We start from the raw sequence: 15,519 nt of genomic DNA, 5'->3' as shown, positions 1-15,519 counted from the left end.
CAGGAAAGGCGCAAAGCTACACAGAGAAACTCTGTCTCAAAAACAAACAAACAAACCATAATGATGACAATATAGTCAATTAACCAGGAGGTATAAGAATTCTAGGGCGGTGGTGGTGCCCGCCTTTAATCCCAGCACTCGGGAGGCAGAGCCAGGTGGATCTCTGTGAGTTCGAGGCCAGCCTGGGCTACCAAGTGAGTTCAAGGAAAGACAAAAAGCTACACAGAGAAATCCTGTCTCGAAAAACCAAAAAAAAAAATTTTAAGCCGGGCGGTGGTGGCGCACGCCTTTAATCCCAGCACTCGGGAGGCAGAGCCAGGCAGATCTCTGTGAGTTCGAGGCCAGCCTGGGCTACCAAGTGAGTCCCCGGAAAGGCACAAAGCTACACAGAGAAACCCTGTCTCGAAAAACCAAAAAAAAAAAAAGAGTGAATTCCATTTTGTCGGGCGGTGGTGGCACACATCTTTAATCCCAGCACTCGGGAGGCAGAGGCAGGCAGATCTCTGTGAGTTCGAGGCCAGCCTGGTCTCCAAAGTGAGTTCCAGGAAAGGCGCAAAGCTACACAGAGAAACCCTGTCTCGAAAAACCAAAAAAAAAAAAAAAAAAGAATTCTAAGTTTTTGTGTACTTATATGGATAGACTCAAAGCAAAGCAACAGAAAGAAGGTGGAATTGCAAGAAGGAATACAGGAAAATCTGCAGTTAGAGTAGACATTATCTCTATCTCTAACTGTTAGGACAAAATTATCTGTCCCTAACTGTTAGGACAGAATTAGCAAGTGTGAACATATGGATAAGCACACTTGAACCAACTGGACCCGTACAGGACAGGGCACCCCAGATGCAGCTCACACATTCTCAGTTGCACGAGGAATGTTTTTGATGCTAGAGGTAGAACAAGTGCCAGCAAATGTCAAATGATTCAAATCAAATAGAGTACATTCTCAGAAAATGATGCAACTCAGCCAGAAAATAAGAGTTTCCGAAAGGTAAACAGAAAAAACGCTGTGTCCTAGTTCGCTTTCTAGTGCTGTGATAAGACACTAGGACTAAAAGCAGCTAGGGAAAGAAAGGGTTTATTTATCTGACGATTATCCTGAGTCAGTTCATTGAGAGAAGCCACAGCAGGAACTCGAGGGGAGAAACTGAAGCGGAGGCCATGGAGGAATGCTGTTGGTGTGATGGCTTGATCTTCCATGGCTTGCTCAGCCTGCTTTCTTGTTTTGTTTTGTTTTTTAAGATGTATTTATTATGTATACGGAAGAGGGCACCAGATCTCATTACAGATGGCTGTGAGCCACCATGTGGTTGCTGGGAATTGAACTCAGGACCTCTGGAAGAGCAGTCGGTGCTCTTAGCCTCTGAGCCATTACTCCAGCCCTCAGCCTGCTTTCTTATACCATCCAGGATCACCTGCCAGAGATGGTACTGCCCACAGTGGGTTGAGCCCACCCATATCAATCATTAATATAGAAAATGCCCTACAAGTCAGGCGTGGTGGCCCACAACGCCAGCACTAGGTAGGCAGAGGCAGGCTGATCTCTGTGAGTTTGAGGCCAACCTACTCTACATAGCAAGTTCCAGGACAGCCAGGGCTACATATTGAGACCCAGTCCTCTCCCCAACTCCCACCCCAACCTCCCAACCCCCAAAAAGAGTGAGGCAAGCCTGGTCTACAGAGCAAGTAAAACATTTTTTTTCTTTTTCTTTTGGTTTTTCAAGACAGGGTTTCTCTGTGTAGCTTTGTGCCTTTCCTGGATCTTGCTCTGTAGACCCGGCTGGCCTGGAACTCACAAAGATCTGCCTGCCTCTGCCTCCTGAGTGCTGGAATTAAAGGCATGCGCCGCCACTGCCACTGCCGCCGCTGCCACCACCACCACCACCAGCACCCGGCACAGGCATTTTATCAGAAAGAATAGCCAAATGACCAGTAACTATAAGTACTTGGCCTCACTAGTAATAAAAACTAAAGCCATGATGAGCCGTCACTGCACCTCCCCCGTATGAGGTCTAGAATGAAAAAGACTGACTCTAACCTCGACGGTACTGCAGATGTTTGGGTCAGAGTCCTAACAGCCAGGCTTGACCATCGTCCTCCACCGTGATGAATGGCAGAGAGAGGAGGCATGGGAAGAACATATAAAGCCGCAGCCCAGTGACACCCCCCCCCCAGTCCATCTTCAGTGCCCTGACAGAGGTTTCAACAGAGGACAAGAGGTATGTAGGCCAAACATTCCTGGTCAAGGTGTGGACCCACCCACCATCATTGTCTCTCCTACAAGGGGGTCGGATGATGTCAGAACTGTATGAAATCTTTGTGGGAGGCAAGTTTCCATCTGACTGGCAGCAGGAGCCTTCTTCACCCAGCATGAGATCCCAATTCCTTGAGGGCCATTGTTTAAATGATCTGATAGCCAAGGGGATGGGACATGTCTCTCCAGAATATCTTGTTCCTCCCAGGACAGTCAGTCCCAGGAAGAGTAGTACTGAGGATATAAAGCAAGGAATCTCTCAGATATAACTGGTGGGAGTTAAAATGGGTGAAGGTGTCTTAGCAAACCATTGACCAGTGTTTACTAAAGGTGAACAATAATCTAGAGAGGAGTTCAGCAGAAACCTGTGCATCACAAGACATGTTCAAGCCTGGGGGACAGCTCCTCACTGGAACCCCTCACCCAGCCTAGGTGAGGCTCTGGGTTCGATCCTCAGCACCACCAGAAAAAAAAGAGAAAAACAGCCATTAAGATGGTTCACAGTGCTGGGTGGTGGATTCGCATGCCTTTAATGCCAGTGGATCTCTGTGAGTTCGAGGCCAGCCTGCTCTACAGATCGAGTTCCAGAACAGCCAGGACTACACAGAGAAAGCCTGTGTCGAAAAATCAAGAAAGAAAGAGAGAGCCGGGCGATGGTGGCACATGCCTTTATTCCCAGCACTCGGGAGGCAGAGCCAGGCGGATCTTTGTGAGTTCAAGGCCAGCCTGGTCTACAGAGTGAGATCCAGGAAAGATGCAGAGCTACACAGAGAAACCCTGTCTCGAAAAAAAAAAAAAGAAAAAGAAAGAAAGGGGAGAGGGAGGGAGGGAAGGAAGGAAAGAGGAAGGAAGGGAGGGAGGAAGGAAAAAGAAAGAGAGAGAGAGGAAGGAAGGATGAGAGACTGGTTTACATTCATTAAACAGTAAACACGAAGGAGTTTTCCAAACTGTTGGGGCACATACTCCAGCTGCACCAGGCAGTAAATCCTCAAATATGAAGTTCAGAATGCAAACAAAACCAAAATACAAAAAAATTGCTCATGTTTAGCAAGACAATGACCCCAAAAATTGGAGGCCCATGGCTGCCTCCAGCGGGAAGTCAAGGACATGGATAAGAATTCTTCAACGCTTGCAAGTATTTGTTTATTGTACTCGGCTCTTGCTTTGGGGCCTTCTTTTGTTTGTTTGCTCTGGTTTTGGCTGGAGGGTCTTTTTTTTTTTTTTTTTTTTTTTTTTTTGAGACAAGGTCTTTCTAGGTAGTCCAGGTTGGTCTCAAACTTGTGATCCTCCTGTCTTAGCCTCCAAAGGTCTGAGATTATTGGCATGTGCTACCTCCACATCTGGTGATGGTGTAGTTCTTGAACAAAAGTTTTGTAGCATGACTCTGCTGTGCGATAAAACAGTGAGCTGTATTTCACACACTTTTCATTAAAGGAATCAGATTTCACAATAAAAACGTTTAAAAGTGGAGCAGGTCATGGTAGCATACACCTTTAAAACCAGCACTGGGGGGTAGAAGCAGGTGGATCGAGTTGAGTTCTAGGACAACCAGGGCTACACAGAGAAACCCTGTCTGGGGAGGGAGGGGATTAAAAAATGTTGTTAAATGCTGGACTCAATGTGGACAGAGTCACATGGTTTCCACACCTGTGCACACAGAGTCATTACCACGCTCACACTTCAACACAGGTTACCTTCTTTTATGCTGGAAGGTCCTGCAGGGTGGCTCCTAACTGATCTACTGTTCCCCTAACACATTATCGTTGAGGAAAATTATCTGGGAGACGAGGTACCGACTGCAGTAAAAGACCCTGTGAGCAAGGTTGGGTCTTCCCTGCTCCTGGTCAGGAGGGCATCTCAGTCTAGCTGGAGAGAAAGCAGTGGTAACTGCGATGTGACCACCATCTATCTGCCAGCCCCAGAGTAGGCGGGAAGGGCAGTCGTCTTACAAAGTTGATGTGGGGCTAGGGGCTGGGACAGGGAGGAGGCAGTCTTGTTGAATGGGTACAGGGTCTTCCTTTGTGATAAAAGTGTTTTGGCGTTAGCTAGGGATGATGGGGGTACAGTAATGATTGTGGGTTGTGCTGTGGGATGTTCTGTATGGCAAATATGTTAATAAACAAAACACTGATTGGCCAGTAGCCAGACAGGAAGTATAGGCGGGTCTAACAGAGAGGAGAATTAAGGGAACAGGAAGGGAAGGAGAAGACTGCCTGCAGCCGCCGCCAGGACAAGGAAGATGTAAGGCACCAGTAAGCCATGAGCCACGTGGTAAAGTATAGATTAATAGAAATGGGCTGAATATAAGAGTGAGAGCTAGACAATGATAGGCCTGAGCTAATGGCCAAGCAGTTTAAATAATATAAGCGTTTGTATGTTTATTTTATAAGTGGGCTAAGGGACTGCCGAGACTTGGCGGGACCTGGAGAGAAAACGCTCCAGCTACAGGTGTGCCTGAAATACTGCTGAGCTGTGAACTTAACAGTAATTAAGTGTTCTTGCTTGGATAGAGTCTTACTTGTGACACTGGCCAGTCTGGAGATCAGTATGGTGACCAGGCTGTCCTTGAACTCACTAGCTAGCCTTCCTCTGCTTCCCTAATGCTGGGATCAGTGGCATGTGCCACAATGGCCAGCCTAAAAATAGCCAAGTTTTTAGTAGGGCATTTGCCTAATATGCACAAAACTCTGGGTTCAATCCCCAGCTTTGCAAGAAATTATTTAGTTACTTAAATGAAATTCCTAATTTCCTTAACTTTGTAGTCTTTAAGACCAGACTAGGCTCACACCAAACGAACAAACAGAAATACAGTAACAACAAAAGCTGGAATTAGCCGGGCGGTGGTGGCACACGCCTTTAATCCCAGCACTCGGGAGGCAGAGGCAGGCGGATCTCTTTGAGTTCGAGGCCAGCCTGGTCTACAGAGTGAGTTCCAGGAAAGGTGCAAAGCTACACAGAGAAACCCTGTCTTGAAAAACAAAAAACAAAACAAAACAAAAAAATCTCAAAAGCTGGAATTTCTTCTCAATTTAAAAACTAAATTGAGGGGCTGGAGAGATGGCTTAGAGGTTAAGAGCACTGACTGCTCTTCCAGAGGTCCGGAGTTCAATTCCCAGCAACCACATGGTGGCTCACAACCATCCGTAATAAGGTCTATTGCCCTCTTCTGGTCATACATGCTGTATACATAATAAATAAATAAATCTTTCGACGGGCGGTGGTGGCGCACGCCTTTAATCCCAGCACTCGGGAGGCAGAGGCAGGCGGATCTCTGTAAATTCGAGGCCAGCCTGGGCTACCAAGTGAGTTCCAGGAAAGGTGCAAAGCTACACAAGAGAAACCCTGTCTCGAAGGAAAAAAAAAAAAAAACTAAATTGAAAATTTAAACTCAGAAAGTATGTTCAAGAAACAAAAAGATTGCTGGGCAGTAGGGGTGCACACCTTTAATCCCAGCACTTGGGAGGCAGAGGCAGGTGGGTCTCTGTGAGTGTGAGGCCAGCCCAGTCTACAAAACGAGTTCCAGGACAGCCTGTTACACAGAGAAACCCTGTCTCAAACAAACAAAAGAAACAAAAATATTTTCTCCTTGCCCATGAAGACAGAAACCTTGCTGGAGAGAAGCAAGAATTTACAGAATTTCCCAAGTGCCTTAACCTATCCAGGACTGGTTCCTGTTTCTTGCTTTCAAGTTCTTGTTTGTGTCTGATCACCAATGACCTTCTCTCTCTTATTCGGATGTGCTTGATGTATGTGTGTGTGTGTGTGTGTGTGTGTGTACATGTGTGTATGTCTTCCTTGTATACTTCTGTGTACTTCAGTGAGTATGTGCATGCCTGTGTTCAGCATGCTCATTGTATATGTGTGTGTGTGTGTGTGTGTGTGTGTGTGTGTGTGTGTGTGTGTGTGTGCATAGTATGTGGATATGTTCCAGTTAGGTGCGCACTGTGTGGGTATGGGGTGTGTTTGCACACGGCTGCCGCTGACCCTCTGCAGGCTTTTGCACACCCAGCCCCGCTGCACTGCTGAGTCTGCAGCTCTGCAGTCTGCCCTTTAGCTGTCCCTGACAGGAAGCCAGGCTTCCTGGGGTCTAGAATCAGCAGAGCAGGAAGGAAATAGCAACCACAGAACTGTCAGATAGGACACCGCCACTGACTCCAAGGCGACGTCCGTACCCCCAGAACGAGTCTGGAGCAGGTTTCCAGAACTGGACCCGAAACCTTAGCATCAGAAACAGAAGCCCAGACTGTGCTTCACGCTGTCCCTGTGGACCAGAGTGACACCAGGCAAGGTCAGACCTCAGCTCTTCACGTGTAGTTTCCTTCCTGGGAGGCAGAAATAACAAAATACTCTGTCCCTCAATTGTTGTGGGATTTAAAGCCTTTTCTTTTTCTTCACCTAAAAAAAAAAACAAAAACAAAAAACAAAAACAAACCTACATTTGCCAGGTATGGTGGCACATACCTTGAAGCCTAGCACTCAGGATGTGGAGGCAGGCAGATCACTGTGAGTTCCAGGCCAGTCTCCGGGTTCAGGGAGAAACCCTGATGCAAAAAAAAAAAAAAAGTCAGTCTAGAGAACAATAGAGGAAGGTGGTGTTGTCTCAGTTTCCAGCCTCCACATGCACTCATATACATGTGTCCCACGCATACACACCCACACAGGCAGGTGCATACACCACCCACCCACTCTCACCTAAAAGGTGTGTTTTAGGTCTTTAAAAATCCTGCTTTGCAGGGGAGGTGGTGCTGCACACCTTCAATCCCAGCACTCAGGAGGAAGAAGCAGGCAGATCTCCCAGCTCCAGGACAGCCAGAGCTACAGAGAAACACTGTCTCGAAAAACAAAACAAAACCCTACTTTGCCAGCTTGGTCTACATGGCAAACTGCAGGACAGCCAGGACTGCATAGAGAGACCCTGTCTCAAAAATATAATTTAAAACAAAGAGCCAAGCGGTAGTACGGTGGTGGCGCACACCTTTAATCCCAGCACTCAGGAGGCAGAGGCAGGCAGATCTCCCAGTTCAAGGCCAGCCTGGGCTACAGAGTGAGTTCCAGGACAGCCAGAGAAACTGTTTTGGAAAACAAAAAAGCAAAAACAACAAAGCCTGCCTTGAAGGGCTAAAGGGATGGCTCAGTGGTTAAGAATGCGTGTTGCTCTAGCGGAGGACCCGGGCTCAGTTCCCGGCACCCACAAGATTCACAACTGTCCGTGACACCAATTCTCCAACCCCTTCTTCTGACCTTGCAGGCATATGGGGTAAAAAGATGTGTTTGGGTGAAATATGCACTCGAGAGTTCCGATGCTGGTCCATAGAGGACTTCATTCATAGCTTTGAAGATTCCTCTGATAACCGGGCAGAGCTGGAGGCCCTCTCTTCAGACATAAACATTTCTACAGAAGGCTGGTGAGACTGCAGCTTGTTTTGTTTATAGAAATCTGCTCCACTCCACTCATGAGGACTCACTGTGGTAGATTGCCCATGCCAATTTCAAAAATCCCAAACTGGCAGATATTTTGCAAATCAAAACCTGAATGCTTTTTAATAGTTAAGTTTAAATGAAAGGTTCCATGGTCACGTGCCTGTAGTGACTCCCAGGAAATGACTACTGAGTACTCCAAACTGTCCTTTACAGAGAGGACAAAAAACAACAACAACAAAATTAATCAAAGCAGTGAAAGGGTAATGAGAAAGTCCTAACGTCATGGTGTCTCTGCATCTAGACCCAGGCACTGTGATCAGACTGCCTAGCCTATTAAAACACACTGACCGCAACACATTTTTGTTTTAAAAGAGGTGAGAGGGCAGTTTGCCAAGCAGTTGGTTATAGGTGTAGAATTCATCTCTCTCTCTCTCTCTCTCTCTCTCTCTCTCTCTCTCTCTCTCTCTTTCTCTCTCTCTCTCTCTCTCTCTCACACACACACACACACACACACACACACACACACACACACACACACCCTATACTCCATCACTTTCTTTAGCTTGGATTAACCCTGTAGCAGCACATACAACAAGCCATGTATTTTGATTGACACATGCCTATAATCACAACACTCAGAAGGCTGAGGCAGGAGTGTGAGACCAAATGCCCAACAGGAGTACTGCTATGAGTTTGACACCAGCCTAGGGCTACATAGTGAATTTCAGGCCATCCTGGGCTAGAGTGAAATCTTTTCTCTAAAAACGGAGTGAGGGGTAGGACTGGAGAGATGGCTCATTGGTTAAGAGTACTCGATGCTTTTACAGAGGACCCAGGTTCAGTTCCCAGCAACCACATGGTGGCTTATCAGTAACTCCAGTCCCAGAGGATCGGATGTCTTTTCCTGGCCTCCTCTGGATTTGAGGCATATGCGTGGTACACGGACATACATGCAGCAAACACATTAAAAAAAAAAAAAAAAAAAAGCATGAGAGAGGCAGTGAGATGGCTTGGTAAGGACACTTGTTGACAAGTGTGACAATGTGAGTTTGATTCCTGGGAGCCAACGGAGAAGAATCTACTCCCAAAAGCTGATCATGTACGTACGTGCACATGCTCACACACACATTGTTCGTCATGTTTTTGGATTTTGAAACAGGGTTCCACCATGTAACCCTGGTTGGCTAATCCAGCTAAAATACCTGGCCAGCAAGCTCCAGGAATCTTCCTCTTCACTGGGATTATAGGTAACAGCCATGCTCTGCTTGACACGTGGGTGCTGAGGATCTGAACCCAGGTCCTCATGCCCGCATAGCAAACACTTAACCCATGGAGTCGTCTTCTCCCCGGTCAAAAGAGGAAAGGAAACAAATACAAACAAATTGACCGACACAAAAGCCTCGCGACCAGCTCGCCCAGCAGTCACCAGACCTCCTCAGAGCCGTAACAATAGCCCTTCACATAATAGGGACTCCTAGTGTCCTAGAAGACAGACCAGAACCACCGGCTGATTTATCAGTAGTTATTAAAATGCCTCCGTGCCCACAATTGGATTTCTTTTCAGTGCAGCCTGTTTTTCTTTTTCTTTTTCTTTTTTTCCCTTCTGGCCCTTGAAGCATCTTTACTCGCCTGATTGAGTTATATGAAGGCTTTATTTGAACTCAAGAGAGTTTCTAACACCACAAATAACAATGAGAAGTGGATGGTGTTGGTTTTTTCTTTCTTTCCTTTTTTTTTTCTTTTACATCAAATAAAGCTGTCCTTGCTAGAACTCTCCTTGGAGATGAGGAAAAGGCTCCCACCCAGGGACCAGAGCCAGCACAAAGCAAACCAAAGCAGCCCCGAGCCTTCCCGGTTCTCTTGCTATTTCTGGTCTGCCCCCACTTGGCCACTGCGATGGTTAGATTTAATTGTCCACTGGACACAGCCTAGAATGACCTGGAAAGGAAGCTTCCATGAGAAATAGTGAAGATCAACCTGGCCTGTGGGCGTGTCTGGGGGGGGTATTAATTGATTGAGAAGACCCAGCCTGAAAGTGGGCAGCACCATTCTCTGGTTTGTGTCCCTGGACTGTGGCGCCTGGGGTTTCAAGCTAAATAAACTCTTTCTCCCCTAACTTGCTTTTTGTTGGGGGTATTTTATCACAGCAGCAGAAATGGAACCATGATTGCCCTCTCCTCCTCTCTCTCTCATTGGCTACTTCTCCTTCGCTTCACTTAACCCTGTTCAGCAGGAGCCTCAAGAAGTTGGAAAAAACCCTGTTCTTACCCATTGCTTGAATAATCATCATCATCATCATCATCATTTTGAGACAGATTCTCACTAGGTACCTCAGGCTGCCACCCATCCGTGATCCTAAGTACTAGGGTTAGAGGTATGTGTCGCCACAGCTGGTTTACCCAGGATTCTTATCTTTCATTTCTATTTTCCAGAGCATCCTTGCAGATGCTCCATTTCCTCCTCTCTGAACACATCCCCTGTCTCCTAGGCTCCCCAACCCCAGATCTAACATCCTTTAGGCCTTCAGGTGGTCCCAAGACTGCCACTTAAAGCATAACTGAGATTTTCCCAATGAAAGGTCTCTCGAGATGGTTCAGTGGGTAGAGGGCTTGGTGTGCAAGCCTGGAGACCTGAGTTCCAATCCCCAGCACCCAGGAGAAAAGCTTGGAGTGGAAGATGGTGCCTGTGACCCCTGGGGCTTGGAGGCAGAGTCAAATAGATCCCAGGAGCTTACTAGTGCATCAGTCACACCAAGAGAGAAAGTTCCAGGTTGAGTGAGAGACTTGGTCACAAAAAATAGACCCAGGATGCTGGGTGGTGCTTATGCACACCTTTAATCCCAGCACTCTGGAGGCAGAGGCAGGTGGACCTCTGTGAGTTCAAAGCCAGCCTAGTCTACAGAGTTAGTTTCAGGACAGCTAGGGTTGTTATACAGAGAAACCCTGTCTCAAAAAAAAAAAAAAAAAAAAAATAGACCCAGGTTCCATTTCCAGAATCTACATGGCAGCTCATAACCTCCTACAACTTCAGTCCCAGAAGATCTCACACCCTATTCTGGCTTTCAGAGGAACCAGGTAGACACATGCTATACAGATATACATGCAAGCTAAATACCCGTGTATGTAAAATGAAAGTAACAATAAGGCGGGGCTTTCAAGATGACTCAGTGGGTAAGAGTACTTAGAGCCAAAGTTGACAATTCAAGTTCCATCCCTGGGAGAGGAGAGCCATTCCCTCACGTTGTTCTCTGACTGTCATGTTGCACAGAATCCCATGCCCCTACCCCATCAAAAAGGAAATAAATATTTTTAAAAAACAAAAAAAGGTAGAAAAAGGGTCTGAAGAAATGGCTCAGAGGTTAAGAGCACTGGCTGTTCTTCCAGAGGTCCTGAGTTCAATTCCCAGCAACCATATATGGTGGCTCACAACCATCTGTAATGAGATCTGGCTCCCTCTTCTGGCCTGAAGGGATCTATGTAAGCAGAACACTGTATACATAATAAAGAAATAAATTTGAAGGAAAAAAAAAGGTAGAAATTAAGAAGATGCCTAGCAATGGCATCTGACCTCTGACCTACACACACATACCTGCAGACAGACAGACAGACCGCACACACGGATTAACCTAATTTAACTTGCATTAGAATACTAATTCGTTGCACACCTCCCAATTCATTTTCTTTTCCCCTGTTTCCCAGCTAGAATTCAGCTGACAGGAATAAATAAACTGCCCTAGAACAAAGAGTTGTTACAAACACTAGTATCGGGGCTGGGGCTGCTTGGTGAGGGGACAGAATGCTCATCTGGCTTGCTCAAAGCCCTGGGTTCAATTCCTGCCCCCCCCTCCCCCCCACAAAACCAGCAGCCACCAGATAAGGTGGTGCACACTTGTAATACCAGCACTGAGAACAGGGGAATCAGTTCAGTTATGTAGCCAAGTTTGAGGCCAGCCTGGGCTACATTAGAGTTTATCTCAACAAAAGAAAGAGCCATTATTCTTTCTGAAATGCAGGCAGCTAAATTTAAAAAAAAAAAAAAAAAAGGAGAAGAAAAGTCCACGCAGCCAGCCAGATATACATTCTAAGATATGGAATGCATAAAATCATTTTGAATATAAATAAAATATACCTAACCCATGCAACAGTCATAAGGCCCAGGATGGTTTGGCAAAAAAAAGAACAGAGATAAAGTAGAAATTTTTTTTCATTTGTTTCTTTGTTGTTTTTCAAGACAGGGTTCACTGTGTCTCCTTCCCTGGCCGGGAACACACAGGGTGAATCAGGGAGGTGTCTCTCACACTTGATCCAATCCCCTTGAGTGGCTGGGATACCGTGTGAGCCACCACACCCGACTAACCGAAGAAATTCTAAAGACTCCAAATCTTGTTGTTGTTCTTTTTAAAGACAGTGTCTCAATTATGTAGCCCTGACCAACCTGGAACTCTCTATATAGTCCAGGTTAGCCTAGAACTCACAGAAATCCACCTGCCTCTACCACCACGTGCCCCCAAACCCCTCATTACAAAGGCATTATTAACATCAGGAAATGAGTCCTGGTGCAATACAGTTTACTCACTCATAGATGGTTTTCAGATTTTGCCGGTTGCCACCTTGGCACCAATATCCTCTGCTGCGCGCGATCAGTGACCCTGCTGTCCTGTTTCTGAGGATCAAAGCCCAGGCTTGTGTGTGCTCTCGTGAGGACTCACACTCAGTTATACTCCAGGCTCTTCTCCTGGGTTGTTTTTTTTTCCCCTCCACTATCTACAAGGGTTTCTTTCTCTTCCTTCCATTCCCAGCCTTGAGATTTTGGAGGAGTGTCTTTTGTTCCCATTAGGAACATCTGATACTTCTGTCCTGATAACTTGCTGTATGCATTGGGGGACGGAGGGTACTCCCTAAGGAACACAGAGCCAGTCCCCAGGCATCCTAGTAGGAGGCAACCTATGTCAGTTTGTCCTGTGGGAACTTTGATCACTGGTCAAAATGGTGTCTGCAGCTTTTTTCCCCCACTGCAAATTTTCTCTTTGTAAACTTAAGGGGTAGGGGCTATAACTCAGTATTCGGGTGCATCTCTGAGGCCCCGAGTTCCATTCCCAGCATGCTGTAAAGAAAAAACAAAACTAAAATGTCCAAGCCCCTTGTGGAGAACTACTTTGAAACTGGAAGCAACCTGTTAACTGTTAACTTGAGGATCTTTGTGTGAATTAATTGCTGTGATGATCAGCTAATAGTGATTTTTTTTCCCCTTCCATTTATTGATTGAGGATGGGGGTTGTGGGATAATCTTTTTGTACACTGTGAAGAAAGCTTGCTACAAATATGCTTGTGGCACAGTGTGGAGGTCAGCTTGAAGCTGTTAGTCCTCTCCCTCCACCATGTGGGGTGCAGAGATTGAACAGAGGGCACCAGGCTTGGCAGCAAGCACCTTTACCCAGGAGCCATCCTGCTGGCCTTTTGTTTGTTTGTTTAGTTTTGTTTCTCTCTCTCTCTCTCTCTCTCTCTCTCTCTCTCTCTCTCTCTCTCTCTCTCTCTTTTGTTTTTTTTTTTTTTTTTTTTTGGTCTTTCAAGACAGGGTTTCTCTGTGTAGCCCTAGCTGTCGTGGAACTCACTCTGTAGCCCAGGCTGGCCTCGAACTCACAGAGATCTGCCTGCCTCTGCCTCCCGAGTGCTGGGATTCAAGGTGTGCGCCGCTATGTCCATTAGTGATATTACAACACTTTTTCTTTTCCAGAGAGGACTGAAATCAATTTAAGGTATCATGAAAGCAAGAACCCAGCCATTGTTTTGGGTTTGGTTTGGTTTGGTTTTGGCTTTGAGAAAGTCTCAATGGTTAGTCCAGGAAGTTACTATGTAGCCAAGCTGAGCCAGACCGAAAGATGATTTAGTTAAGAAAATATGTTGCTCTTGCAGAGAACCCAGGTTGGATTCCCAGCTCCCATGTGGCAGCTCACAGCCATTGGTAACTCCAGCCCTCTCCTTACCTCTGCGAACACCCAGGCACACATGTAGTGTACAGATATACATGCAGGTAGAATATTCGCACACAGAAAACAAAATAAGCAAACCTAAAGAAAAAACAAAACAAAACCAAAGACAGGGACAGGCATTTTGGTTTAACCCTTTAATCGGGGTCACCTATTTACATTACAATTCATAGCAGTAGCAAAATTACAGTTGTGAAATATTAATTAATTAATTAATTAATTAATTAATTTTATGGTTGGGGGTCAGCACAACCTGAGGAAGTGTATTAAAGGGCCAAAGTCCTAGGAAGGTTGAGAACCACTGCTTTAATCCCACCACTCACCAGAGCAGTCAGGCAGACAGACCTCTGTGAGTTCCACGTCAGCCAGGGATACATAGTGAGACCCCTGTCTCCAAACACACACACACACACACACACACATACTATTAAACAGCAGCTGAGGAGGTAGCTCAGTGGATCCAGTGCTTGCCACACAGGCCTGCCAACCTGGTGTGGGTTCCCAGGACCTATGGGAAGCTGGAGGCATCAGTGCAGCACCTGACATCACAACATGCCCTGCTGAGGGACAAGAGGTAGACGCAGAATGTCACCTAAAGCTGAGAGCCAGCTGGCCTGTACACGCAGCAGGTTTTTTTGTTTTGTTTTGTTTTTTGAGATAAGGTTTCTCTGGGTAGCTCTGGCTGTCCTGGAACTCACTTTGTAGCCCAGGCTGGCCTCGAACTCACAAAGATTCGCCTGCCTCTGCCTCCCAAGTGCTGGGATTAAATACATGCCCCACCACCACTGCTGGCTGCCCAGTGAAGTTTTTTAAGTTGCAAAAAGTTTCACTTACTTTATCTCAAGACAGATATTTCTTAACTAATCAGACTTACTTTTTCAAAAACAAAGACACACTAGCCTTGTTCTGAATTTATCTTCCCTCCTTTGAAGTACTCAATTCAAGCCAGCAAGGCGGCTCAGTGGGTAAAGGTACTTGCCACCAAACCTAACAATGTGAGCCCAGCTGGGAGCTTCATAGTGAATTTTAGGTCATCCTGACCTAGATATTAATATCCTGTGTAAAGCTGGGCATGGTGGCGCACACCTTTAATCCCAGCACTCGGGAGGCAGAGGCAGGCTGATCTCTGTGAGTTCGAGGCCAGCCTGGGCTACAGAGCAAGTTCCAGGACAGGCTCCAAAGCTGCACAGAGAAACCCTGTCTCAAAAAACCAATAAATAAATAAATAAATAAATAAATAAAATAAATCTGAGTCTTCTAGCCTCAAGATCTGAAACACAGGTGTGCCCTCGATTTCTGGATTGTAGTTCATTCCAGACAGTAGTCAAGCTGACAACCGAGAATAGCCATCCCACCTTGTGCCCATTTAAAATCACTCCCGTCCATTCTTTCTCCAGTACCTGAGAACCACTGGTCTTCCAGTGTGCTGGGGGTCAACCCAAAGCCGTGGGAAGCTGAGCCAGCACACCACCCCCGGGATCTGCCCTTCACCCTTGCCTTCTTTGTGTCTCTTCAGAGCTCTCCTTCCTAAACGGAATATTCTAGAACCTGTGTCTACTGTGGCCAGCGCCTTTCTCCGAGCCTAATGTTCTGTGTCGACTGGTTGGTTTACAGTAATGCAGGTCTAGCCCAGAGCCTCTCACGTGACAAGCACACACACACACACACACACACACCCGCCGCAAGCCTAAAGCTAGTAAGGCCCAGCCATGTTGTGGCGCCCCTCACTGAAGAGTGCACCCTTGTGTAGAGGTAGCAGGTTGTGTTTGTCCACCCACAGTTGATGGGCAGTTGGGCGGCTGCTGCTCTCTGGCTATAGTTGTGTGATTCATGTTGCCTTGAATTGTCCGCGGAAGTCTGT

At 46.4% G+C, this 15,519-nt stretch overlaps 1 protein-coding gene across 5 annotated transcripts in view; it reads right to left on the bottom strand.

Moving 5' to 3' along the window:
* Positions 1–12,395, bottom strand: part of Helz (helicase with zinc finger) — a 171,639-nt gene extending 159,244 nt beyond the window's left edge. For 2 of the 5 annotated variants that reach the window (XM_076543593.1, XM_015994149.3), the window contains exon 1: positions 12,248–12,393. The gene's annotated coding sequence lies outside the window, so the exon portion shown is untranslated. Of the gene's footprint in view, positions 1–2,035; positions 2,058–12,247 lie in introns of those variants that run through there. The other 3 variants (XM_076543594.1, XM_076543598.1, XM_076543601.1) reach the window with 2 other exon arrangements.
* Between the last annotated feature and the right edge of the window lie 3,124 nt (positions 12,396–15,519).

The sequence above is a fragment of the Peromyscus maniculatus genome, chromosome 8 (genome assembly GCF_049852395.1).
Source record: "Peromyscus maniculatus bairdii isolate BWxNUB_F1_BW_parent chromosome 8, HU_Pman_BW_mat_3.1, whole genome shotgun sequence".
In the NCBI taxonomy this organism is placed as follows: domain Eukaryota; kingdom Metazoa; phylum Chordata; class Mammalia; order Rodentia; family Cricetidae; genus Peromyscus; species Peromyscus maniculatus.
The sequence above is the reverse complement of the archived record's forward strand: the minus strand, read 5'-3'. Positions and strand labels throughout refer to the sequence as shown.